The following is a 27,788-nucleotide window of genomic DNA, read 5'->3' on the forward strand; positions in this document are numbered from 1 at the left end:
CCGGGGAGGCGGCGGCCGGCGATGGCCGACAAGTTTCTGCTCGGCTGAGGCCCCGGGAGAAAAGTTGGCAAAGTTGGCCGGGGAAGAGGTGGGGACCCGGTGGATCTCCCGGGGCTTTGGATCTGCGGGGAGGAGGCATCTCGATTTGGGAGCCGGGAGGTCTGTCTCTCGAGACTTGGGAGTGGATCCCGCGGGAAGATCCCTCACTGGGCAGCCAATGGATCCCACGCCACCCGGTTGAAGACTTGGGAGTCGATCCCAGGAGTGGATCGGGCGCTGGTGGCCTGGGGTCCCATACGATCCCCAGCCTGGGGGTGACTGTGGACGGTGATTGGAAACTGGGAGCTGGTTGCTCCCTCTCCTCTGACCCCCACTGGTCCGAGCCTTGGGAGTGATTCCGAGAGGAGATCTGGTGGCCGGGAGCTGGGGTATCGCTGGAGATCGTACCCAGCCTGGAACTGCTAGGATCCGGACGTCCGTGCAGGTTGGAGGCCCAGGAGGTGGACACTGGGAAGCGGGGGTGCTGATCGAGGCGGAGCCCGGGGCGAAGGGATCCTCCGGGCACCTGGGGCGGTGGAGAGAGCAGCGCGCGGGGCCCCACGGGCTCCGGGGCTCCGGACGCGCCCTCCCTGCAGGGCCTGCGCACCCCTCCGCGCGCCTTCTCAGGGCAGAGGCGCCCTGATGGGATTAAGGCTCAATCCCCCTGCTCCCGGTAGGCTCGGGTGGCCCCCACCCCGCTGGCGGCGCTGCCTAGGGCTACAGGCGGGACCCAGGGGAAGGGAAGCGGCCCGTTGACCCCCAAGCCGGGCCCGACCTTTCCACACCCTCCTAGCACACACTCGGCACGGAGCCGCGGCGCCGCGCCCTGAAACCCTGCTTCTCCGCTGGTCGGTAGCCGGTCGGTAGTGGGGCTGCCGTGTGACCTCCGCGCGCCGCCTAGGTGGCCAGGGCTTCCTGCCCGCGGGACTGAACTTTCTCCAGACAGGAGCTGCCATTACCTTTTGGAAAGGAAAGGGCTATACCTGTTGCACAAAGAAAGTGCTTTTTCTTTGCAGCTTCTTTGTGACCTTGGACAAAACACTTAACCTCTCTGAGCCCAGGTCTCCCTTTCGGGCAAAATGGAGTGGGGATGGGGGTCACAGTCCTCCCTCATCTGGGTGCCTGGCAGGATTAATAGGTATAAAAGGTCTGAAACAGATACAGGCTCTGTAAATATTAGTGGGCCCTCGTTCTGTGGTCTCTCCCTTGTCTCATGCCCTGCCACTTCCCCTCAGGTATCTGAAGGAAGGCTCCAGAAACCCAACTTGCCATCTTTTTAAACTGCAGGATTAGGCAGATATTTAACTTAGTCTTTCTTGCAAAGGGGTTTAATTGCCCCTCTGATCCCCCTTGCAGAGAGAAGCTCTAGGGTTTGGCTAATCAGTAACCAGGGCATTTGGACAAGACTTCTCCCTTGGCCCAGCTTTCCCTTTGCTAATCCATCGAAGCTCCTGGACAAACATGCATTCACCCCCAGACACCGGTGTCTCATCCTTGGGACAGTTCCAGAGGGAGTTGTGCATCCACTAGCCACGGTCCTGGTGGTTTTATGGGGAATCCTTTTTAAAGGATTTGCATGCTTGATAAGGGTGCAATTATCCTAGAGAAGTACAGGGTTTCATTCAGTACAGTGTCTGGACATGTGAGAAGCTCATTCGGTCAACCAGTGTGTGTATTGAGCACCTACTATGTGGCAGACACTAGAAATGGTGGACCCAGGGCAATATAGGATCTGTCCTCCTGGCTTGCGATCTAGCTGTGAGCAATCAGCTTGCCCTGCAGTCCAGTGAGGCAGCTGTACTGATTCTTGATGTTGGGGGTATAACCCTCACCCCAGATTCTTAGTCTGGAGGTGCCCCACCCCCCCTTGGAGGTCCTGGGGGCTGGCTTTTATTCAGGGCTGACTTTGGCAGGAGAATGGAACAGCCCACTATCTGACCGTGAGCCTTTCTCCCCTCTCAGCATCACCAGAATACATCTCTGCCATCTCAGAAAAAGAGCCCCAGAGGAATGTTTTAAATGTGCATTCGTTAATTAATTCATTCAACAAATATTTCAAGACACCATGTCAAAGAGGAGGCACACCCTTAAGGGGTAAATTCTTTGTGAAAAGAGGCAGTTGCCCAGAAGGAGAGAGCTGTGATAATGGGAAGAGGGGCTGATGGCTTCTGACCTGGAGTGGGGGATGGTGGGCAGGGGGTTTGTTTCTTGGAGAGCGTGCCCGTGGGTAGAGGATGGCGTTATGTGCTGGAAAGAGGGGACAGAAAGGCCTGGGTGCCTGGACGGAGGAGGAAGCATAGGGTGTTGGCTGGAGATCCTGGCAGGGGCCGGGGCAACCATTCCCAGGGGTTTGGACTTTATACTGGGGCACTGGGGCACTGTGGGAGTTTCTCTGGGGGAGAGGGATGGAGTCAGATGTGTGTTTTGGGAAGCTTGCCCATCTCTTGGGGAGGCTGGATGGGAGATGGTGTGCCAGGAGGCTGGAGACTGCTCGAAAAATCCAGGTGAGAGGTGATGACGGAACTGAACTTGGATAGAGACAGTGGTCAGTGTTGTGTTTCAAGAGCCACGCGGTTGAAGACCCCTTCCTGGAGGCATGGCAGTCAATCTGGAGAAGGAAACCCCCAGTGGAGGTGGCCTGAATATTTTAAGTGTCAGTATTTCATTCAAGTCAGCAAACCTTCCTGAGCATCTGTTGTCACCTGCCCTGGGAGGGTCATAAACATCTGAGGGGACTTTACCTTGGAACCCTCACCATCTTCCTGTGTGAGGGGGGTGGGGCTCGTCATTCCCATTTTACAGATTCAGGACTCAGTGTTGTGGCGGTGAGGTCTTTGTCAGCTGCCAGTGGCAGAGCAGGGGTTTGAACTTGCTTCCAGCTTGCAAATCCAGGATGTTTGGAGTTAGGGAAGTTGAATAGAGAAGCCACAAATGTTGGTGAGTTTGGGTCAGGGTGCAGCAGGGGTAAACCCAGGGAGGCTTCCAGGAGGAGGCAGGGATAGAAAGGAGGGAGTCGGCCAGGGAGACTTGGGGGCAAACCCTGGCGCTGCCCCTTTCTGGCTGTGGTCTGAGGCCATGGTATTTGGTTTGAGACTCAGTGTCCTCATCTGTAAAATGGGCTCATGATAGGATACTCCCCTCCCTCAAAGGGTTGTTATACAAGTTGAGAGAAGCAGTGCATGGGCATTACCAGGCGTAGTGTCCACACTGGTCTGTGCCCACTAAGTAGTGGGTATGATTATTATAATAGATGTCATCACGGCATGTCATTTTATATATATATATATATATATACACACACACTATATATATATATATATAGTGTTTCAGGCAGGTGGTGCTTGCCTCTTCCAACCTGGTGTGTTTGGTGGGGGGGCGGGGGGGACGTTGGGCGACCACAGGTGACACTTGAGCTGAGTCTTAAAGGAGGAGAGGGCAAGGATGAGGACATTGCAGGCAGCAGCAGCAGGACAGGCAAAGGCGGGGCCATTAGGAGAACTGTGTGCTCATTGGTATACCCAGAATACAGGGTGTGTTGAAGAAATAAAAGTTAGACCATTGGCAACAAAAATTCTCTTTACACCCCCTGCCACTCCCTAAATACCCAAACAGGAAGGCTTTGGCAGGTTTGGGATCGAGAGGAGGGCGGGGGGAATCTCTGTCCAGGAGTTTCACATTTCTTCCCCCACTCACCCATCCAGATTATAGGAGTGTGACCCCAGACAAGCCATTCCCCTCCTGGGACCTCAATTTCTTTTTCTGTAAAATGGGAGGATTGGAGAGAATGTAGAGAAAGCACATAACACATCAGAGCAACTGCTTTTCACTGAACCCTTTACATATGCTGGGTTCTGGGCGAAGCTCTTTTGTTCTTTTTTAATTCTTCACAACAAACACAGGCGATGCCTGCTTTGGGGACCCTTGATTCTGCAGTTTATAAAACTGAGGCTTTGAGGGGTCCTTCTGCCCAAGACCACTACCGAAACTCCTGTCATTTACAAAGAAGCTAACAAACTTTGAATTGAGAGATACACACACATGCACACACAAATTTTTTTTTCCTTCAGTGTGATGGATATTTTATTGAGCATCTTCTATGGGCAATTCAAAAGAGCCTCTGCCCTTAGGAATTCACTCCACAGAAATCTGGTCAATTGGATGGGAGGAAGGGAGGGGGAAGGCAAATTGAGACAAATATGGAAATGATTATGGATTGACTTCTGAGAAGTAGTTATCACTGCCACATTGGCTAATTGCTCAGTTGAGTGACCTTTGAAGTGTTGTATAGCCTTGTCTCCACTGAGAATATAAAATACATCCCCAAAGGCTGATCTTTGGATATTTACATCACTGAGTCAGAAGAGATACACATACACACACACACACACACACACACACACACACACACAGTATAATAATAACATATATATATTATTGTAAAATAAATATATATATTATTGTAAAATAACATGTAACATACCAAACACTTCAAAAACGGCAAAATGAATTTACGTTAAGTGAAAAGTAAAATCCCACCCAAGACCCCCAATCCCATTCCTCACAGATAATGCAGTCAGCAGTTTCCCTCGACCCTCCAGAAACTTTTCGCATACATATGCTCTGTTTACTTCTTTCCAAGCCCTTATCACACTCTGCTATCTTAAGTTGTTTTTTGGGGTTTTTTGGTCCACTCTGGAACCAGATGGAAAGAATTGCATCTTGGTTCTGCCACTTATTGTCTGTGTGACCTTGGGCAGGTGACTTAACCTCTCTGAGCCGCAGTTTCCTCATCGGTAAATGGAGATAATAACGGGTCTTACCTCTGAGGGTTGCTGTGAGGAGGAAATGAAAAGGGACTGGCACGTGGTCAGTGCTCGGTATGTGTTGCTTCTTGTTCCTTGTGGTGGTTGTAGTGGAGGTGGTATTGCTTCCTCCCCCTCCAGATGACGCTCCAAGAAGGCAGAAACCCTATTTGTCTTCACTGCTGTTTCCTTAGTAAACAGTTGTGGAATAAAGAAATGAATCAGTATATGTGGACATATGCTTTGAACAACAACAATCATAAGACAGAGAATTTCACGCAGAAATTAAAAATGGATGTGGCCCCATTTTAGACTGTGTTGACTTACCGCACTCTTTTAAAAAACTGAACAATACTTCAATGCATGAAGGTGCTATTAGTTATTGAGCACATGCCCTGCCGGTGAGCATTGAGTGGTTTGTTTTCTTGCTATAACACACAGTGTCATGGTGACATCCCTGCTCACGTGTCTTTGCATACTTGTTGTAGTCGATGGGAGGGCACATTCCAAGATGGGGAACAGCTGGGATAAAGGGTGTTTAGAATGTTGATCTCACCTGCTCAGTTTCCCTCCAGAGTGGTTGTACCTTTCCTACTCCTTCCAAGGCTGGAAATACATAGTCCTTTGTGTCAGTCAGGTTTCTCCATGATAATACTGTGTAACAAACATCTCCCAAATCACAGTGATTTTTTTTTTTTTTTTTTTTTTGTCTGCATTGGGTCTTTGTTGCTGTGCATGGGCTTTCTCTAGTTGCGGTGAGTGAGGCTATTCTTCATCGTGGTGCATGGGCTTCTCATTGTGGTGGCTTCTCTTGTTGCGGAGCACAGGCTCTAGGCATGTGGGCTTCAGTAGCTGTGGCACGCCGGCTCAGTAGTTGTGGCTCGCAGGCTCTAGAGCGCAGGCTCAGTAGTTGTGGCGCATGGGCTTAGTTGCTCCGCGGCATGTGGGATCTTCCTGGACCAGGGCTTGAACCCATGTGCCCTGCATTGGCAGGCGGATTCTTAACCAGTGTGCCACCAGGGAAGTCCCTGCAGTGACTTTTAACAGCAAACATTTGTTTCGTACTTGGGGGTCATCAGATGGCTTGGCTGACTTTGCCTGGGCTTGGCAGGGAGGCTGGATTCCAGGCTTTGGTTTGGGTTCCCGTCTGCCCTGTGTATCTTCATCTTGGTACCCAGGCTGACAGGCAGCAGCCAGCCAGGACGTGCTCTTCTGTGGTGGACAACAGATGCTCAGGAGCTCTCTGGGAACCTGCAGAGCCTCTGAAAGCCTCCCCTTGGAACTGGGAAGGTGTCATTTCTGCCCTCATTCTCTTGGCCAAAGCAAGTCACATGGCCAAACTCAATATCAATGAGATGGAAGTATGATCCTCTCATGGAGGCTGAGAGGGAGCTAGTATATATCTGCTGAGCAGGAATACAGCCTGCCACATGGGTCAGGGGGGTCCTTGCCAAGGTGGAGGGTCCGCCCAGAGGGGGCAGTGAGCATCGTGGCTCATGATTTGTGGGGGACGCATCAGAGCAGGGGTCTGGGTAAGGAGACCCGGTTTGTGAGAACTCCCAGAACAGGAAGTTCACCTCTCTGAGCCTCAGTTTCCTCATCTGGAAAATGGGAATAATGCCTCTTCTCTGGCAGAGCTGCTGTGAAGCTTGAAACAGTATTGGATAAGGAGGTGCTTTCTGTGACATGAGGTGCGAAGGTGAGGGATCATCGTCTTGATGATGCTTTTTGCTCTGGACTTTGTTCCTCAGGCTCTGGTACCTGTAGCCAGTGGACTGGGAGATCCCAGTGAGGCCAAGGGGAGGCTGTGGAGGTGATCAATCTGGCTTCAAATCCCAGCTCTGCTCCTTATGGTCCTCGTGACCCTCAACCAGTCTCATCACCTCTTGGAAAATGTAAAATGGACACAGGGTGCTTATGACCATTAGCAAGAAGGACTGTGAAACACTTGGCATGAAGTAGGTGACAAATAAATGGTCCTGTGACTGAGGAGCTGGGATGGGGGTGGGGGTTCCTAATTAGGGTGGAGTGAGGAATTCTGCAAAACTGGATATCGGTTCTGCAGAATTGGTTATAGAATTAGAGATTCCCAACCTCCCTTGGGAATAATGCAGAGACTCTGGATCCAGACTGCCTGTGTTCAGACCCCACCTCCACTACTTTCCAACTGTGTGACCTTAGGCAAGACAGTTGGTCTCTCTGTGCCTCAGTTTACTCCTCTGTAAAATGGGAGTAACAATGGTGCCTGCCTCCTGAGGTGGATGAGCATTAAATGAGTTAATACATAGTGCCCTACAATGAATGTACATGTGTCATTTTTTAAAATTAATTAATTAATTATTTTTTGGCTGTGTTGGGCCTTCGTTGCTGCACACGGGCTTTCTCTAGTTGCGGCGAGTGGAGGCTACTTTTCATTGCGGCGTGCGGGCTTCTCATTGCAGTGGCTTCTCTTTTGCAGAGCACGGGCTCTAGGCACGCAGGCTTCAGTAGTTGTGGCATGCAGGCTCAGTAGTTGTGGCTCGTGGGCTCTAGAGCGCAGGCTCAGTAGTTGTGGTGCACAGGCTTCGTTGCTCTGAGGCATGTGGGATCTTCCCAGACCAGGACTCGAACCCGTGTCCCCTGCATTGGCAGACGAATTCTTAACCACTGCACCACCAGGGAAGTCCCTACATGTGTCATTTTTACAATAATACTATTGTCATTATTACTAGTATCATTATTATGTATGAAGGTCTGTGAGGTTGCTTCTGGTCCTTGGAGCACCAGGGTCCTGGGGAAAGGAGTGACTTAGGACCCCTGCTTCCCAGCAAGTGTTTTTCCCCTTCTGCTGTAGCTGGAGGGCTGTCAGTTAATGGATCACTGTTTACATGACATTCTGTCCCCAAGGCGAGCCTTGACTATCCACTCAGCCCCCTTCCGGCTAGGGAGGGGTCTTGGATGCTCTGAGTTTAAGGAATATTCACACCTTCCCATTGTGGAAACAATCAGCAGGTTTCAGGGAGCCCCTGGTTGTGAGTATCGGCTGGAGGCCACCTGAGCTAGGTGCAGGGTTAGAAGTCACACTCCTTCATTCAATGAAAATTTATCCTGTAGCTATCGCTTGGCAAATCCCGTGCTGGCCATGGGGAAAATGGGATCTGCTTGATGTCAGGGCTGGATTTTTGGAGAAAAGTTGGTAGCGCCAGCATGGGATACCTGTGTGACCCTGTGTAGGTCACTTCACCTCTCTGGGCATTTCCCCATCGGTGAGGTGAGTCTCAGGTGGGCCAAGGTGTCACTGAAGGTAAGAGAGGACAGCCTTTGACCTGTGTGTACCTGATGGTCTGCCTTGGCTCCTGTGCCTTCAGAAGTTTGGGGAGATGACTGAGTCTGCTGTTCCTCCATCTGTTGAGACCTGGCTTTTGAGAACACTAAATGTTATTTAAAGTAAAATAAAAATAATAAGTAGGGAGTTTTCATTCTGTCCCAGGCACCGTGCTCATCATTGTTTTATTTGATTTTTTTTTTTTTTTTTTTTTTTTTTTTTTGCGGTACGCGGGCCTCTCACTGTTGTGGCCTCTCCCGTTGCGGAGCACAGGCTCTGGACGCACAGGCTCAGCGGCCATGGCTCACGGGCCAGCCGCTCCGCGTCATGTGGGATCTTCCTGGACCGGGGCACGACCCCGTGTCCCCTGCATCGGCAGGCGGACTCTCAACCCCTGCGCCACCAGGGAAGCCCTATTTGATTCTTATGTCCCCATTTTACAGATGAGAAAACTGAGGCTTAGAGAGGGAGCCCCATGCCCAGGGCCTCTACTAGGAAGGGGGAATGCTGATCCTTGCAGCCTGACTCAGCTCATGTGCCTTCAATCCCTCCTTTGCTGCCTCCCTGGCGGTAAAGCAGGCCAAACTAGAGAATCCTAGTGTTCCGTCCCATCTGTACTGTGTCATTGCTGTGTGACTCTGGGCAAGTGACTTTGCCTCAGTCCTCATCTGCAGAAAGAAGACTCTAGGATTTTCCCTGTGGGGTGGTTGTGGGGTTAGGTGAGATAACCGTGCACATAGTAGGCACTTTAAAAATGGGATTCCCTGCGCCATAAAAAGATCAGTTTAGTATTCTTAAAAACTGTCTGTAAGTTATACCAAGGAATGACTTTATGAATCACTATATAAATCTTCCTTGTTTGTAGTAGCAGAAGTAGTCATAGTAGCAGTAATTCAAAATAATAATTAGCGTTGATGGACTGCTTCTTATACTCTAGTTCCTTGTGCATTATTATATCCAATCTTTTCTCAGGGCTAGTGTCGTTCCCATTTTACAGATGAGGAAACTGAGTCCCGGTGTGGTGAACCTCCTCTCCCAGAGCTACCAGCTAGTGGCAGCCCTTTTGTGTGTGAATCTCCTTTGTGGAGATACAGCTGCACTTTCAAAGGCTCCAGGTCAGGGCTGTGGCTCTGTGTTGACGTTTCTTTTTGTTTTGCTTCCTCAGTGAAGAAAGCCCTTTCTGGGTGCCATCCTGTTTACCTGAGGCGTGGTGAGGCACCGCTGTGGGAAGGAAGCCCAGGGTGTGCGGGGCCCACCGGCAGAGGGAGGCCAGCGGGCACGTTGAGTACACCGAGGTCACTCCGTGAACTCCCGCCACACTGCCTGCCCAGACATGGAGCCTGGGCCTTAGTGGGCACAGTGCCTGCCAAGCCCTGCCCAGTGCCCTGGGCTGGGCTGCGGAGTGACTCGTTGGGGAACTCCCAGGGCCCTTTGGCCTGGGAAGCTGCCCAAGTTTGTCTCTCCCTTTCATTTTAGACCCCAGCCCTGGAAATCTCATGTCTTTGTTTCTAGAATGGATTGCCTGCCTGCCAGGGACTTGCTTGGCATGAGAAGGGGTCCGAGGCCATGGGAGAGAATACAGAGTATATTAGAATGAGTTATGGGCCACTAGTCAGGACCCCTGAGTACCTACTTCTCTGCTGTGTGTCCTTGGGTAAGCCCCTTCCCCCTCTGGGCCTTTTTCACAGGGGGAGGGGCAACTGGATGAGTAGATCCCAGAGCCTTTTATTCCTGCTGCGCCTTCTGGGAAGACTCAAAACCAGACCTTTGAAACGCAGGGCCCAGGAAAAAACCAAAAAAAACCAACAAAAAAATCCCACCCTTTGTTGAAGACCTACTGTGTACCAACTGCCTTGTTAGGGAGGTATTACATCTACGTCTTCTGTCGGTCCTCAGAATGACTTGGACAGGTGGTATTACTAACCCGTTTTACAGATGAGAAAACCGAGCCTCAGAGACCTGAAGCCTTCCTCAAGGTCTCTTAGCTTGAGGCAAGAAGTGGCAGAGGCTGGATCTGAACTCAGGTCTGCCACCTGGAAAACTGCCAACCCCTATGATAATAACTCAACGCAGTGGGTCCTCCCACCTCCCCATGACCATGTTGAAAATACCATCTCTCCCCTCAGAACTTCCCGGGCAGTGTATCCCTGTCCTCTTTTGGGATAGTTGGTCATTTTCATCTTTGTTATTAATTAAGCACCTACTGTGTACCAGGGCCTGGGCTGGGCCCTGGGTTTCAGAGGTTCCTGGGATACAGCTCCTGCCCTCCCAGAGGGGACAGATGAGGGGTTACAGGGCAGCGTGCCCAGGGCTGTGATGGTGGGTGTGGGGCCCATGGGGGCACCCGGGTGGGGACCCTGTTCTCCTGGCCCCGCCTCCTGGCAGCCTCGAAGCAAAACCGTTTCCCTTGACACGCTCAGACTTGGATGAGATGGGAAGCTTTGGCAACCAGCATTCCACCTCCTTCTTGGAGAGGTGAGGTGTGCCTGGTTACTGTGGGATTTAACTGTAGGGAGGAGATGATGAGACATCCAAGTGTCGCCTTTATCCAGATGCCTTCATCTCAGCCCCTCTGCCCTCCTCCTTTTCCTTCATTAAAGGGGGGGATGGGGTGAAGGGGGGCAGCAAAAAGCTCTGGAGGAATTTTTGGAATGCCCAGAATGCTAGCTGACCCAGCAGAGCAAGTGTGAGCCATCTGCCCTGGCTTTAGTGAGCTCGGCTGGGCGACCGCAGGGGCTTCCTGAGTTTCGCCCAGTTCCTGTGCCAAGGCCCGGGTCACCCCCGGGAAGGTGGCTCTTCTGTGGACCGCGGCAGTGGCCCACCATGATGACACTGCTCGGTTGAGAGCCATGCAGCCCTGGGGTCACCTGCTGCCTCTGTTTTGTCGCCAGCCCTGGGCGTGGCTTCTTCTCTCTGCATGGGTGTCCGTGCCATGGAGCGTGGGTGCTGGTGCCCATCTTTCAGCCCGGCCGGGAGCTCCCAGCGAGGTCACGTAGGTGAATGTTGGGGTGAATGGCCAGTTGATGTTCGTGCTGGTCTACTGGGGTGGGTGGTGATGTTAAGTAAAGCCCCCACTGTGCGCATGCATCCTTCTGCAGTACCACGGGGTTTCTATATCCTTTACTATTTACACCTGGCCAGCCCTTCTCCCTGAAGGCGGTGGCAGGAGATAACTGTTCAGTGCTCTAACGGATGCTTCTCAGTTCATTTTCCAAATTAATAGTTCTTATTCTCTTTTTATCCTTAGTACAATATGTCTACGTCATGCTACAGTACACGTTCATTGTCAAACATTTACAAATACAGATAAGCAAAAAGGAGGAGGTAAGACTCATACAATCCCACAATCGAAGGATAACCAGGGCTCACGTTTTGCGGTGTGAGTTTCAGACTTGTGCACAGTACATGTGATGGAGAGATGTCAGCACCGCATTCTGCGGTCTAGAGTGTGGCCTTTATTCTCAGGTGCCTTGAATCCAAATCCTGGCTCTGGAATCTCCTAGCTGTGTGACCTTGGGCAGGTCACTTTCCCTCTCTGAGCCTCAGTTTCTCCTCCGTTAAGTAAGGTGGCTGTGAGGATTAAATGAGTCGATGTCTGTGAAGTGCTTAGAGAGATGCCTGGGATACAGCAAATGCTTCATGTTTACGAGCTACCGTTTTACACTATGCATATTTTTCCTTGTTTTGAGCGCTGCGCCCCTTTCTAGCAATGCTGTAATCTACAACTGGCGGGTTTGGACATTAGGCTGGGGGGGACACCCTGACCACCTCCTGGCAGGGCCAGGGCCAGCAGTGGGGGCTGCTGAGAACGGGGGTTGGGCCAGCTGGTTTGGCTGACACAGAGCGCTCCTGGCACGCTCACAAGCCGGCCCTGATCTTTATCGCTCAGGGATGCTTCCTGTCCCCACTGAGTCCGGGGCATTTGTCCAAATTAAAGCCGCTGGCTGGTCCCAGCAGCTGGAGGTGGCCCCTGTAAATGAGCTCACCGAGAACCCTTCTTCTTTCTCCCTTGGCGCCCGCAGTGGCTTCAGAAGGATGGGCTCAGCCACAGCTGGGAAGAGGGACAGGGTCGGCTGGCCACCTCTAAGCAGGTCTGAAACTAGGAAGTCACCTGGCACCAATGGGAACCCTCAGAGAGAGGGAAGGGGTTTGGGGAGCCATCGGGCAGGACAGTTAATGGAGCCTGGCTTTCAGAAGTGAATTTGGGGTTGGTGACATCCACTGGGGACAAGCGATGGCGTGCTTTACCAGCTCAGTGACCACGGGCGAGTTAAACAACCTCATCTGCCCTCAGTCTTCTTCTCTGTAAAATGGGGCTAATAGTAGGTCTCACCTTATAGGGTTGTTGTACTATGATATGTAAAGGTCCTAGCACAGCTGGACCCATAGTCAGCACCTCCTCATCATCATTTGTACATCTAAAACAACATGGACCGAGCCAGACACTATGATAAGTGCTCGCTATGCGTTATTTCCTAGTCATGAATCGTCGTTGCTGTTATTAACACCGTTGTCCTGCTGTCTGATTCCACACTGCTTGGGAGTATGTTCAACCATGGCTTCACACCTTTGAGCGTGTGGTGAAACACTCAGCACACAGTCAGTGATCAATAAAAGGCAACCACAGCGGTTGTTATTATTGGGTTTGCTGGCACTACACGGCAGCTGTTGGACGACAGGCAGCTCCCTCACCAACCCAACGCCTGTCATTTGGAGCGCCTGCCCCGTGAGTGTTCTTCTGGGGCTGACCTTGAAATCCAGGTTTGGGACTTCCCTGGCGGTCCAGTGGTTAAGATTCCGTGCTTCCAGTGCAGGGGACGTGGGTTCAATCCCTGGTTGGGGGACTAAGATCCCGCATGCCTCATGGCACAGCCAAAAAAAAAAACTCAGCACACAGTCAGTGATCAATAAAAGGCAACCACAGCGGTTGTTATTATTGGGTTTGCTGGCACTACACGGCAGCTGTTGGACGACAGGCAGCTCCCTCACCAACCCAACGCCTGTCATTTGGAGCGCCTGCCCCGTGAGTGTTCTTCTGGGGCTGACCTTGAAATCCAGGTTTGGGACTTCCCTGGCGGTCCAGTGGTTAAGATTCCGTGCTTCCAGTGCAGGGGACGTGGGTTCAATCCCTGGTTGGGGGACTAAGATCCCGCATGCCTCATGGCACAGCCAAAAAAAAAAAAAAAGAAAACCAGGTTTTCCTTGTCCATTTCAGTGCCATGCCCCTGCCCCCATCGGCAGTCCTCCTGGCCGACTATCCACTTCAGCTGCTCTGAAGGATGGTCTCCACATCCTGGGGGTAGCCCCAGGATCCTCCAGAGTGAATGTTGTACCCACGACACGGTATATCCCAAACGTCTCTCCCAAATTTGGGCGTGATTAATCTGGCTGTCGTTGTGGAGGATGGTACAAAATTTGCACCCGCAAACTGTACTTTTAGGGGATGGATCGTGGAGGCAGGGTGTTGGGAGGATAACTGCTCTTGCGGGCTGCTGCCTCGGGCTCTGGCTACAATCTTCTGCTGGCTTGGAGTACGGGCGGGGGGTTTCCCTCTAACTGTGCTTCCAGAGGCCGACCGATGCTGGGAAATCTTCAGTTCCAGCGTGTGTCTACTGTGAGGGGGCGGGGTAGGCGGCTGGAACAGGCCGGGACCCCAGCTGGTTTTCCCTTCTATCTGAAATCTAAGATCATACTAGAGAAAGATGCTAAGTACTAAATATAATTCTCTGGGTAGTTCTTAGTACCGAAACAAGACAGAATCATTATAGAACACAAGCAAAGAATAAAAATACAAAATAAAAATCAACCAAAATGTTACCACCCAGGCAGATATCACAGTGATAACAACAACGAAAATAATAAGTTAATGTCTATTGAGCACTTGCTAAATGCTTTACATGCTTTATCTCACTTCACCTACTCAGGAGAAGGTATTTCTGAGAGATTTGAATTCGGGACCCTGTGCTCATGAACGCATGGTCAGAACCACCCAAAAGATCTGGTCCCCCATTGATCCTTCCGTCGACCCCCTAGGATGTGCCAGGCATGTGCTAACTCACTTCATTCTCATGGTGACTCAGAGAGGCAGGAACTTTTCTTGTTCCCATTTTCCAGATGAGGAAACTGAGGTCCAGAGAGGTGAAGTCCCTAGCCCATGGTCACTCAGGAGGTGGGATGTGAACCCATGTAGAGCCTCTGTTTTGAGGATTTAATGCATCAACTCTGTGTTTTCCAAACTCCAGTCATTCCTGTATCACCTTAAAAAGTTTTCATATTTATGTACCACCTGGGACTGTTCCTCAGTTAATGTTTTTCTTGAACTTGACTCACTTTTTAAAGTAACAGCTTTATTGAAATACAATTCACTTACCATATGATTCATTCATTTAAAGCGTACAATTCAAATTACAGTTAAAAATAGAACTACCATATGATCCAGCAATTCCAGTTCTGGGTATTTATCCAAAGAAAATGAAAACACTATCTTGAAAAGACATCTGCACCCCCGTGTTCATTGCAGTATTATTCATAATTGCCAAGATATGAAAGCAACCTAAGTGTCCATCGATGAATGAATGGATAAAGAAGGTGTGGCATATATATACAATGGAATATTATTCAGCCATAAAAGGAGTGAAATCTTGCCATTTGTGACAACATGGGTGGACCTCAAGAGGATTAACCTAAGTGAAATAAGTCAGATAGAGGAAGACAAATACCAGATGATCTCATTTGTATGTGTAATCTAAAAAGAACCCAAACAAACCCCAAACAAAAACAAGACCTCCAGTACATAGATACAAAGGCCAGATTGGTGGTTGCCAGGTGGGGGTGGGGGACCTGGGGGTTGAAATGGGTGATCAAAAGGTACAAACGTGCAGTTATGCAGTAAGTCCTGGGGATGTAACGTACAGCACGGTGACTCTAAGTTAATATTGTATTGCATATCTGAAAGCTGCTAAGAGAGTAGATCTTAAAAGTTTCATCACAAGAAAAAAACTTTTTGTAATTATGAGTGGTGATGGATGTTAACTAGACTTATTGTGGTAATCACTTTGCAACACATACACTTGAAGCTAATATAATGTTGTATGTCAATTATACCTTAAATTTTTTTTAAATAAAAAGAATTAAGAAAGTATATAGTTCAGTGGTTTTTAGTATATTCACAATTTTAGGACATTTTTATGACCACAAAAAGAGATTTCGTATTCATTTGCAGTCATTCCCCACTTCCTTCCAATTCCCCCAGCCCCTGGTAACCATTAATCTACTTTCTGTCTCTCAGATTTGCCTATTTTGGACATTTTATATAAATGGAATCATACTGTATGTAGTTTTTATTCTAACTCCTTTTACTCAGCATAATGTTTTCAGGGTTCAGCCGTGTTGTCAAGTGTATCAGGACTCCATTCCTTTTTATGGCCGAATAATACTCCATTGTATGGCTCAATGACATTTTGACTCATTTTTTAAAAACTTAAAAATATTAAAAAAGATGTTCAACGTGCTGGTTATATTTGATCTAAAGCATGGGGAAATACATCACTTAAAGCCTGTTTTTTTTTTACTATAACTGGAGATTTATTATATTCTAATACAGATCATTTATAAATGCAATTTCTTTACTCAAAAGTTCCCTCTCTTTTTGTCTGTGTACAATTTGCAAAACTATTCTGAAAGCGGAATATATGTGCACAGGTCTGCAAGACTGCAAATTAAGAATATGGTAAATGCTTTACAAGTTACTTTCAAAAAACTATCTGCTGTATAACGGATTCACTTTGTTACAAAGCAGAAACTGACACCATTGTAAAGCAATTATACTCTAATAAAGATGTTAAAAATTTTTTTAAACTTAAAAAAAAAAAACTATCTGCCACAACTGGGCCTTTACAGTGCCTTTTTCTTTTCTTTTTTTTTTTTTTTTTGGATAAAAATATTTCAATGCCAGCCTTCCTTCCGCTGCGTTATCACTGTGGTACATACATACTCCATGCCCTGATGTACTTGGGACCGTACATTGTAAACTCTTAACAGGCCACCCACAAAGTGAGCTGTTTTATCGTGTCGTGTCGTTGTTATATTTGGGGGAGGGGGGTGTGATGAGATATTTTCCCTTTTGTCCCATGAATGAGAAAAACACAGTCTTCTGCTAGAACAGAGGAGAGATTTAAATTTCAGCGTTGATTGCTCGCATGCTGTACGCTGCCCCCATCCACATATTGGGTAGAACGTATGAAAGTGCCATTTTTGTAGCCCAACAATGGTGGAATATTGTAATTTCATATGGTACAACCTGAGGATGACCCCACCAGGTCAGCAATATTGGTCCCTGTTTGCAGATGAGAAAACTGAGCCTCAAGAGGGAGGTGACTCAGCAAACACAGCCAGCACGGGCAGAGCGGGGAGCCAAAGTCCCTACTCATTTCATATGGCCTCCCTTGGCTCTTGCAGTGACACTGCTGACTCACCGGTGGTGGATGGGAGCTTTGGCTTATTTTTTCAGCAGCAGGGACGGGTTTCCCTGCACCATCCACGCTCCCCTCCGTTCTGCGTGGGCTGGCCACGTGCCTACTGCATGCCCTGCGGGAGGCCGTTGGCTGGGAACCAAACAAGTCTACCCATCGCTGGTCTCCAAGGCCCCTGACAACCTGGTCCTTCCTCTCCCCATCCTGAGCCAGCGACTCGGGGCCCTTGGCCCCGCTGCAGCCGGGAACGCTGAGCCCTGAGCATCCCTCCCTGGAGGATTGGTCCACATTTGGCAACTCTCTGTCTACGGAGCAGGATGGCAGAATCCCCAGGGGCGGGCATTGGATCCGGGCCCTAACCAGGCTGTCTGGAGTTTTGTGCCTTTCCTTTGGAAGCCTTCCTTTCTAGGGGAGGGAACAAAAGGCCTCGAGTGCGTGTTTCTCTCAAGGTCACAGAGCCAGCTGGGAGCTGCTGTGCAGGGACAAGGTGTCAGGATTCCTGCCACCTAATTCCTGCTTCTTCCCCCCGACACCCTCCCGGCCCCCTTGAGCCCCCCTGTTGTTGGAGGCACCAGTCCTTGCTGCCCCCCACAGCAGGTGTGAGCTGGCTGGGGGTGCCACACAGCCCCCGAGCTGTCTGGGTGGAACTCCAGCGCCCACTGGCCACCCGCCAGGTGACTTGGGGAGCCCACCGGGCCGGTCATGGCTTGAAGATAGTCCAGCACCCAGCACCCCAGCAGGTGGAGGAATGGGTTTGGCCCTTTCCCCACCCATCCCCCGCATGCTGGGGCCCACCCCTGGCTCAGCCCATGGGCCACCTGCCTCTGGCTGCACCTGAGTGCGCCGGGTTTTGCGGGAGAAATGCTGCCTCGGTCCTCCCCGCCCCAGTAGGACAAAGCCTTCCAGGGACCCTGCCAGTGGAGAGGGGAAGGGGGAGACGGAGGAGGGGTAACTGGACCAGCAGAATCACAGCCCAGTGTGGATGACCACGGTTCCACAAAGAGACAGACCCCAGTTCCAGTCTTGCCTCTGGACAAGTCACATCACCTGCCTCTACTTCTGTTTCCTCATCTGCCAAATGGGTGTGATAGACCTGCTTCAAAGGACTGATAAGGGTTGGGCCTGTAGTAGGGGCTCAGTAGATGGCCATGTAATGGGGGAGGGGGTAGATGGAGGACAGCAGGCAGGCTCTTGTGTCCAGGAAGCCTGGGCTCAAGTCTTTGGCTTCACCATTTGCTGCTTGTGTGACTCCGGGCAAGTTGAGCCCCCAGCCTCAGTCTCCCTGTCTGTACAATGGGAATGACAGGAGAACCAATTTGAATGTGCTGTTATGAGGATCGATTGAGATGCTCCCTGTGAAGTTCTTATTAGCTTGGCATGTCTTTGGAAGCTGTTATTATGATTATTATTAATATAATAATAATGTTTCCACAGTATCAGCATCGGTTGCATTTGAGTGTGTTTATTGGATGACCTTGCAAACTTGGGGATGTGTTTCTTTGAAAAGGGGGAAACCAAAGGGGATGGAAGCAGGGGGATGGATGATGTGAACCCTCAGGGGCCCTTCCTGTCCAGAGATGCTGGATAAAATATCGGTCCAAGGCCAGGGACTCTGTGTTCTGCTGTCTGGGCCCTTGACAAATGGGGTCATTGGCCTTGGTGAGGCGAATGGGTGGATGGTAGGCAGGATCCACCCCCAACTTCCTGCTGGGGTGTGAGTCAGAAACAGAAAGGCCTGAGTGTGTCCAAGTCCCTCTAACCCTGTGGTCACTTGGGGGCACCCACCTTCCCCCCCCTCCCTCCCCCGGGGTTCTGGTGGGGCCCAGGGGTGTGATGTGCTCACAGGTTGTTCTGTGGACTGGTTTCTCACCCTTAGATTCGCAGCGGGGTGGGGTGGGAGAGCTGGGGTTGCTGAAGCCCAGAGAGGGCAGCGTCTTTGACCTGTGTCACCCAGCAAGCTGAGGGCAGAGGGCTCTTGACTCTGGGCTCCGGGCAGGGACATTTTATTGCTGAATTGGCCTCTGGCTTCACTGAGTTTAATTTCTCCACTTTCTCACCTGCAGTACATAGTCTTTATTCCTTACTCATAAGTGGCACCTGGCATTAGCCAAACCACGAAGCCAAAAATACACTCCCCTGGACCTACGTATTTTTCATGTGGGTGTCCTCCAAAAGCTCAGAGGGGGGATGGTAATAACAGCCACCACCATCATATAGCTGTTAACACATTGAACACATGCTGTGAACCAGGCACGCTGCTCTGCACTTTATAACGATTAACTCATTTCATCCTCCCAGTGGCCCCATAAGGCAGGGATTGTTATTTTTATACCCATTTTACAGATGTGGTAACTAAGGTACAGAAAGGCAAAATAACTTGCCTAAGGCCACCACGGTAGAACGGGGATTTGAACCCAGGCAGCAAAATCTGGCACCAGATTTCAAAAATAAAAATTACATTAAAATTGTGGTGAAGTACACATAATGTAAATTTAGCATCTTAACCATTTTTAGGTGTACCATGCAGCGGCATTAAATATGCTACCGTCATCACCATCCATCTCCAGAATTCTTTTCATTTTGCAAAACTGAAACTGCACCCACTAAACACTAGCTCCCCATTCCCAGCTTCCCGCATCCCCTGATAACTGTTACTCCACTTTCTGTCTCTGAATTTCACTAGTCTAGATACCTTACGTAAGCGGGCTCAGGCAATGTTTGTCCTTTTGTGTCTGGCTTATTTCACTGAGCATAATGTCCTCAAGGTTCGCCCACGTTGTAGCCTTTGTCAGAATTTCCTTCCATTTTTTTTTTTTTTTTTGCGGTACGTGGGCCTCTCACTGTTGTGGCCTCTCCCGTCGCGGAGCACAGGCTCTAGACGTGCAGGCTCAGCGGCCAGGGCTCACGGGCCCAGCCGCTCCACGGCATGTGGGATCTTCCCAGACCGGGGCACGAACCCGCGTCCCCTGCATCGGCAGGCGGACTCTCAACCGCTGCGCCACCAGGGAAGCCCTCCTTCCATTTTAAGGCTGAATAATATTTCATTGTACATAAACACCACACTGTTTATCCATTCCTCAGTCGTGTACCTGGACACTTGTGTTACTACCACATTTTAGCTGTTGTGAAGAATGCGGCTATTAACATGGGTGTACAAATATCGCTTTGAGATCCTCCTTTCAATTTTTTTAGGTAGTTACCCAGAACTAGGATTGATGGATGGTATGATAATTCTATTTTTAATTATTTGGGGAACCACCATACTGTTTTCCACAGCAGCTGCACCATTTTACATTCCCACCAGCAACGTACAACTGCATCCCACCAACACCTGTTATTTTCTGTTTTTTTTTTTTTTTTTTAGAAACACCAGCCATCTAATAGGTGCGGCTGGCACCTGATTTTTGTGAGAGATTCTTAGAAGCTGTATTTGTGAGGCCTCAGTCCCTGTTAGAATGTCTGCTGCATCATGGGATGCGTTTTCTGGAAATATTTTGGCCTCTCCCACCCGACTGGGAACTTTCTCAGGATGAGCCCCAGGGCAGCCACAGGGATGCATGCTGGCCTGGGTTAGATGCTGAGGAAACGCTAAAGAACTCGATTCTCACTGACCCAGGGCACACCCCGGCATGTGTCTTTTTTGGGGAGAAACGCTTACGGCCCGGATCTTATTCTTCCGGGATGCTCTCTGGGCAACGTAGTCCCACCTTCTGGGTCACTGGGGAGGAAGCAGCGGCTGAATACCTGGCACCTGGCTGTTCAGAAGAAATACCCTCCCACCCCCGGCAGCTTTAAGAAAATACAGGTGCTGGGACCACCATTTGGAGGCTCATACTCCGTGGGTCTGGGGTGGGGCCCGAGCATCTGTTTTAAAAAAGAAATCTCCCCAGGTGATTCTTACGGGCACCTGGCCCAAGAGGCACGCCCATATAACATGTCACTCGACTCTGGCTACAGCTGAGGAATTTATCACAAAAATACCCGAGGGACATGTGTGTGTCTGCGTCTTCGCTAGAGTGAGTGAGTTAATGAATGAATGAATGATGAATGAATGAGTGCTGAGTTCCCCAAGCTCTGTCATCCCCACACCATCTTCATAATTTTTGCCCTGTCTCTACAGGCATACCTCGGAGATATTGCGAGTTCGGTTCCAGACCACTACGAAAAAGCCAATACGATAAAAAAAAAGCGAGTCACATGAACTTTTGGATTCCCAGTGCACATAAAAGTTACGTTTACACTATACTGTAGTCTGTTAAGGGTGCAATTGCATGATGTCTAAAGAGACAATGTACGTACCTTAATTAAAAAAATACTTTATTGCTCAGAAATACTGGTCATCACCTGAGCCTTCAGCTAATCGTAACCTTTTTGCTGGTGGAGGGTTTGAAATATCGCGAGAGTTACCAAAATGTGACACAGACAGGAAGTGAGCAAAGGCTGTTGGAAAATGGCACCTATAGGCTTGCTCGACGCAGGGTTGCTACAGACCTTCAATTTGTGAAAAACATAGTATCTTCGAAGGGCCAAAAAACGAGGTATGCCTGTATACTTTCTATGTTATTAGTCACCTAATACTTTAAAGCCACCCCACCTAGGTGTACTGAAACAAATCTATGTAAATATTGGAAAAGCCGCGCTTCCCTGGTGGCGCAGTGGTTGAGAGTCCGCCTGCCGATGCAGGGGACACGGGTTTGTGCCCCGGTCCGGGAAGATCCCACGTGCCACGGAGCGGCTGGGCCCGTGAGTCATAGCCGCTGAGCCTGCGCGTCCGGAGCCTGTGCTCCGCAACGGGAGAGGCCGCAACAGTGAGAGGCCCGCGTACCGCAAAAAAAAAAAAAAAAACGAAAACAAAAACAAAAAAATTGGAAAAGCCAGTATCTCTGGCCATAAACAGAAGTTTACTTTCCAGGTACAAAGGCAATCAAACCGTGTCAGCAGATTTCAACCAAATTCAGTCATCCCTCGGTATCTGCGGGGGATTGGTTTTAAGAGCCACCCGGGTACCCAAATCCGCGGATGCTTAAGTCCAGTCTAGGATAGGCGGCCTTCCGTATCGGTGGCTTCCTCATCCTCGGATGCAACCAACTGCGGGCGGGAAACACAGTACACGGTGCGCAGTCCGTGGATGCGGAAACCCCGGATGCAGAAAGTGTGTAGGCGGAGGCCAGACTGTAAATGCTGCAACCCCCAAGGGTTTTGAGCCAGAGGACTTGCTCTCTTTATTAAAAAATGTAATTAGCAAGTGTTACATAAGTGTTAAGGACAGGCTAGCACCCGGTGGAGATGTTCTCCTGCCTGGAACTACTTTTCCTCCATGAGTCAGTGCTATTTATTGTCCAGCGCTTGGACTATGTGGCCTCCCATGCTTCATAGCTGCAAAGTCAGGCAATGGGGGCGTGAGGGAGGAGCCAGGGTGACAGTGGATTCCCGTGGGCGAGGCCCACCGTCTTGAGTGGCCATCGCCCTGAACTGCCCTGTGGGTGTGGGATTAACTCGAGCTCAGGGCATCCCTTGCCCCACGGCTGTCCCAGGACTGAAGAGGCTTTTATCTACAGGTTCATTGAGTTGAGACGGGTCCCTGCCAAGGAGGTCAGGTCCTGGGTCGGGCACAGAGCCCAGAGGGCACGGACCTCGTAGCTGGGAGTCAGGAGGGAGAAGGGGCCTGTCCTGCAGCGCTGGAGTCCCTGTGGGGTGGACATAGGCATCCCGGCTCCTCGATCACCGGTGTGGAGGCCAGCGGTCTGCCTCTTCCTGGAGCGTGACCTTGGGTGAGTCCCTTGACCTTTCTGAGCTTTCCTTGGTCTCTCTGAGCTTCCCTTGGTGCATCTGTTAGATTAATTCATTTGGAAACTACTGTTGGATGCCTGCTGGGGCTAGACTCTGAGCTGCTTGCCGCAGGAAACCCGGCAGCTGAGACCCCTTCTCCCTGGGAGTTTATGGGCTGGCGGGGAGGCGGACATGGCAGGGAGGGGAAGAGGTGCAGGAGGCTTTGAAGATAGTCTGGGGGAGGTGCTTTAGCTGAGCGGTCGGCTCAGATTTTTCTGAGGCTGGTGTAACAAGTAACCACAATCTGTGTTACTTAGAACAACAGAAATGTATTCTCTTACAGTCTGGAGGCTAGAAGTCCAAAATCAAGGTGTCAACAGGGCCACACTCCCTCAAAGGCTCTAAGGGGAACCCTTTCTTTCTTCTTCCAGTTTCTGGTGGCTTCCGGCAGTCCTTAGTGTTTCTTGGCTTGTGTCTGTATATCTGCATTTTCTTTTCTTATGAGGACACCAGTCATTGGATCAGGGCCCACCCTAATGCAATATGACTGCATTGAGACATCATTATGTCTGCAAAGACCAAATAAAGTCACATTCCAAGATTCCAGAGGACACTATTCAACCCACTATGCTGAGGAAGGGCCATTAAAGCTGAGACCTAAACATGGGTGTGTGGTCAGGGAGGGTGGGGAGTTGGGGGGAGGGGGTCATTCAGGCAGAGGGAACAGCATGTGCGAAGGCTTTCCGGTGGGAGGGCAGTTGAGGCGAGTGTGACGGGGGCAGGGTAAACAAGGGGAGCTGTCGGGGCTGAGGGCAGAGAGACTGGGGGGGCTGCAGCACGGAGCCCCGGAAAAGGGATGGATTTCATCCTAAGCGCCTCTGACGAGTTTAAACGGGGGCGTGATGTGATTGGATTCCCCTTTTTGGAAAACGGTCATCTTTTTTTTTTCTAATTGAAGTACAGTTGACTTACAATGTTGTGTTAATTTCTGTCGTGCAGCAGAGTGACTCAGTTATACATATACATACGTTCTTTTTTATATTCTTTTCCATTCACGGTTTATCACAGGATATTGAATATAGTTCCCTGTTTTGTTTTTTTTTTAAACAAGGTTATTCTAACTATAGACGGGGAAGGGGCATGGCAGTGACCAACAGTATACATGCTTTAAGGTTTACCCTAGCACATTTGCTTCCCAAGAGTGCTTTAATCTTCAGAGCCCTGGCAGGGAGGTAGGGCAGTGCTAATATCCCTTGAGGAAACGAAGGCCCAGAGAGGGTAAGCAGTTTTCCTAGGATCACACAGCTAGGATGAAGAGCACTCAGGACACTCACCAATGTCTTCTGTCTTGTGAATGCTCAGGCACCTGGAGGTGAAGGTCCTTGGACCTTGAAGGTCCGTATTCAGAGACAGCTGGGATTCCGGGGCAGGGGAGATGCATTGATTTTATACCTGTTTCTGCCTGTGCTGTGTCATTTGCTCAGCCCAGGGAAGGTTTAGCTATGTGATGGGGATAAGGTAGCTTTGGCAACTTAGTGTGGAGTTAATTCCCTTATATCTGTGAGCTGCTGGGATCCTCCCCTTCAGAGCAGAGAGCTCCAGAGGAGAAAAAGCAGGCCAAGGGCAATAAACACTGCCCTGTTCACCAAAGAGCATTTTGGAGGGTTGTGATAAAATCTTGGGCCAAGGCCCAAAGGAAATGGCAGGATAGTTAAGACTGTCCCAGAACCTTTGAGCTGATGTTTCTGTGACATTTGGGGTGTCTATTCACATGGAAAAGAACTCTCTTCTTGAGAAGTAAAAATTCGTATCTATTCGGATGGAACATTCCAAAGTGTGAACATGTTCATTGAACCCGTCCTGGGATTGACAACATAAATTAAGAGCCATCTCCCAGGTATTGAGGACGCTAACATCCTCCTGAGAGACTGGCTTATTTGCTGGATCTGAGATTCCCAGTGTGGGGCAAGGTCATTATTTCCTGCTCGGGTCTCTTGTTTCTTTAGTTCTCTCTTTGTCTTGGTGCTGGGGTCAGCGGGAGGGAGACGGAGGGATTGCTCTGGAATGCCCCCCTTCTGATGAGGATTTTTCTCCAACTGTGTTTTGAGAGAGCTGTGGGGTGCTCCCTGGGGAGAGAGCTGAGCCAGACACTGCTGACCCCCGCCCCAATCCTAGCTGCTGGGATGGACCCCTTACCCGGCAGGGTTGAGAGATGCTGTGTGTGTGTGTGTGTGTGTGTGTGTGTGTGTGTGTGTGTGTGTGTGTGTGTGTGTGTGTGGCGGAGAGGAGTTAAACTTGGTTCGGGATCTGAGGGCTGGTTTCCTTCCTCTCCTGGTGAAAGGCCCTGTCGAATGAATCACATCCTCTCTTTAGCGTTCTGGGCCCACAGAATGTCAAGGCCAGCCTGGTGTTGTCAGAGGGACGCCCACCCAGGGGATGTCAGACTCTGGTTTGGGACTCCGTGGAGGGACTTTGGGCCACCCCAAGGGGTGATGCCTATAGCTTCCCTTTGAGGCATGTATATTTCATTCATTCATCCATCCATCCATGTATCCATCCATCCATCTGCCCTTCCACCCATCCACTCATTGCAAATCTGGGTGATGCTCAACCCCTTGCTGGAGACAGGTCCTTGGGTTAATCATCCACCCTTTGTTATTCCAACACCTGCCTCAGCCTGGCCCTATGCAGCCCCCAGGGACTCACCTATGGAAGAGACAGACAAGCTCCCGCACCCTGGTCTGCCAGCTTCTCCTGTAAAGGACCAAGATAGTAACTATTTTCAGCTCTTCAGATCATAAGACCCCCATCACAGCTGCTGACCGCCAGACACAATATGTAGCCAAGTGCATGCCGCAGTGCTCCAGTCAGATTTTATTCAGGGACACTGATACGTGGTTTTCCTATAATTTTCATGTTGACACACGAAATATTATTTTTTTGATTTTTTTCCCCACTGGTTTAAAAATGTGCGGGCTTCCCTGGTGGCACAGTGGTTGAGAGTCCGCCTGCTGATGCAGGGGACACGGGTTCGTGCCCCGGTCCGAGAAGATCCTACATGCCGCGGAGCGGCTGGGCCCGTGAGCCATGGCCGCTGAGCCTGCGCGACCGGAGCCTGTGCTCCGCAGCGGGAGAGGCCACAACAGTGAGAGGCCCGCGTACCGCAAAAACAAACAAACAAACAAAACAAAATAAAAATGTGAAAACCATCCTTAGCTCACAGGCCCTACAAAAAGAGATTTGTTTGGCCCATGGGATTCTAGACAGAATCCAAGTGAGTAAGCCGACAGAAAGATCATTTTGGTCGGTGAGAAGGGTGGTACAGAGGATACAGCAGTGAGACGGAAGCGCTTCTGTTTGGTGTTCAGGGAAAGCCCCTTTGAAGAAATGACATTTAAGTGGAGAACTGAGTGGAGGGAGAGTCAGCCCCTTGTCCAGGCAGTGGGAACAGCGGGAGCAAAGGTCTGAGGTGTAGGGAGGAGTTGGCGGAGTGGGGGGCGGGTGCAAGTACAAGGAACAGAAAAGTGCGCGTGGCCCAAGCCAAAGGGTGAAGGGGAGAGATGGGTAGCGAGGTCCCAGAGATGAGAGCTCAGCCATTTCAGATGTTGATGAGGGTGTTGCACCTCAGTGTTTCCCCGAGGGATGGGAGAGCTGGGGTATTTATACTCCAGCTCCTGGGGCCTCAACTCCTGGCTACTTCCCGCTGTCTTGCACCCAGGCCCCCAGGGCAGGGGGAAGCCCTCAGGCAGAGACTACAGGGCTTTTGAAAATTGTGGGAGTGTTCAGGGTTGCAGATAGGACACTGACAGCATCCACTGCACTGGGATTTAGTGCCTTTTTCAAGACCTAGCTCAGGTATCTCCCCTGCAGGACGGTCTTCTCCACTCCCCCTCCTGGCAACCCCTGGTCCTCCTTCCTCTGGTCCCGCTCAGCCCCCAGGTCAACCACCATCCTAGTGCTTCAGGGCTTGATGCTGTAATTCCTCCTTGGTCTGGGTTGGGGCCACACCTTGTTCCCAGATACAGGGTTTGGAAATACCTGGTGATGATGAGTTCAGGGCAGTGAGGCAGGACCCCTGCCCTGGGGCGCTCACAGCCCTGGGGGGAGGCAGACAGTGACAGGTGGCTGTGTTGCAGGGGATGAGGGCTGGGGAGGCTGTGGCTGAAAAGCGGCTGCTTTCTGAGCTCCTACTGCTCGCAGACCCTGTGCTTCTCACCCCTGGACGATCCCTGGCGTCCCTCTGGGAGTTCCATAAAAATAGCCACGCCCAGGCTCCACCTGCGGAGATTCTAACTTGGCCCAGGACTGCATCTGGATATAAATCTTGATCCAGTCCTTTGGGCTTGGAGTGCCAAACGCCTCTGTATTGGTTTCTTGTGGCTGCTCGAACAAACTATTACAGACCTTAAAGGCTTAAAGCAACAGACGTTTATTCTCTTCTGGTTCTGGAATCAGTTTCACTGAGCAAGAACCGAGGTGTCTGCTCCCTCCAGGGGCTGTTGGAGAGAATCCTTGCCTTTTCCAGCTTCTGTAGGCTGCCGCATTCCCAGTTCCCTTCCTGAATCTTCAGAGCCGCAGCTGAGCATGTCAAGTGTCTCTCTGCTGAGGCTGTCACGTGGCCTTTTCTCTTCCCTAGGCAAATTCTCCCTCTGCATCCCTTTTATAAGGACACGTGTGACTGCATTTAGGGCCCACCCGGGTAATCTAGGCTTATCCTCCCATCTCAAGATCCTGAACGAAAGCACATCTGCAAAGACCCTTTTTCTATGTACGGTAACAGGGATCCTGCTTCCGGGGCTTAGGACCTGGATATTTTTTGGAGCCATTAATTCAGCATCGTGCTCCTGGTTCCGAGAACGCACCTCCTGAGCCCCCAGCCCGGGCAGGTGCCTCCCCCCACAGCTCACCTTATGGACTCCTGCAAGGTTGGGTTCCTTTTTTCTGCTTTTCAAGTGGGGAACCCGAGGCTTGCGGCGGGGAGAGTGATTTTCTGAAACCAAGCTTGCATTTGAGTCTGACCTCGCATCCTTTAAGCCCTGAATCGTGTTGGCCTTCATTCCTCATGCTCCAGGGAGGGGGCAGCGACCGAAGTGCTGTAGCTAGAGGGAGTCCTGCTGAGCTCCCTCTGCGGGTCGCAGGATTCTAGAGACTACTGCCCTGGGGCTGGGAGCCTGCTTGTTATGTTTAGGGTGTCTCTGTTCCGACGCCCCTCAGTGGGAAGAATTCCCATTTCTTCTTCACATGATCCTTTTGGGGAGAAGGTCACTATTGATGTTAATTCTTTAAAAATGGGTTTTGGGGTGATTTAACTCACCTGAGGATCGCAGTGGGCGTCAGCCCCAAAGACAGGGGAGGAAAGGGAACCGCTCTGTCCCAGTTGCTGCCCTGGGGCCCTCCGTGCCC

At 50.5% G+C, this 27,788-nt stretch overlaps 1 protein-coding gene across 1 annotated transcript in view; it reads left to right on the plus strand.

Annotated features, from left to right (window-relative positions):
* The first annotated feature begins 440 nt into the window (after positions 1–440).
* KIAA1671 (KIAA1671 ortholog) overlaps positions 441–27,788 on the plus strand; it is a 188,278-nt gene continuing 160,930 nt past the window's right edge. The window contains exon 1 of the mRNA XM_024741543.1: positions 441–484. The gene's annotated coding sequence lies outside the window, so the exon portion shown is untranslated. The remainder of the gene's footprint in view (positions 485–27,788) is intronic.

This window comes from Neophocaena asiaeorientalis, unplaced genomic scaffold, assembly GCF_003031525.2.
Source record: "Neophocaena asiaeorientalis asiaeorientalis breed wild unplaced genomic scaffold, Neophocaena_asiaeorientalis_V1.1 scaffold648, whole genome shotgun sequence".
NCBI classification, from domain to species: domain Eukaryota; kingdom Metazoa; phylum Chordata; class Mammalia; order Artiodactyla; family Phocoenidae; genus Neophocaena; species Neophocaena asiaeorientalis.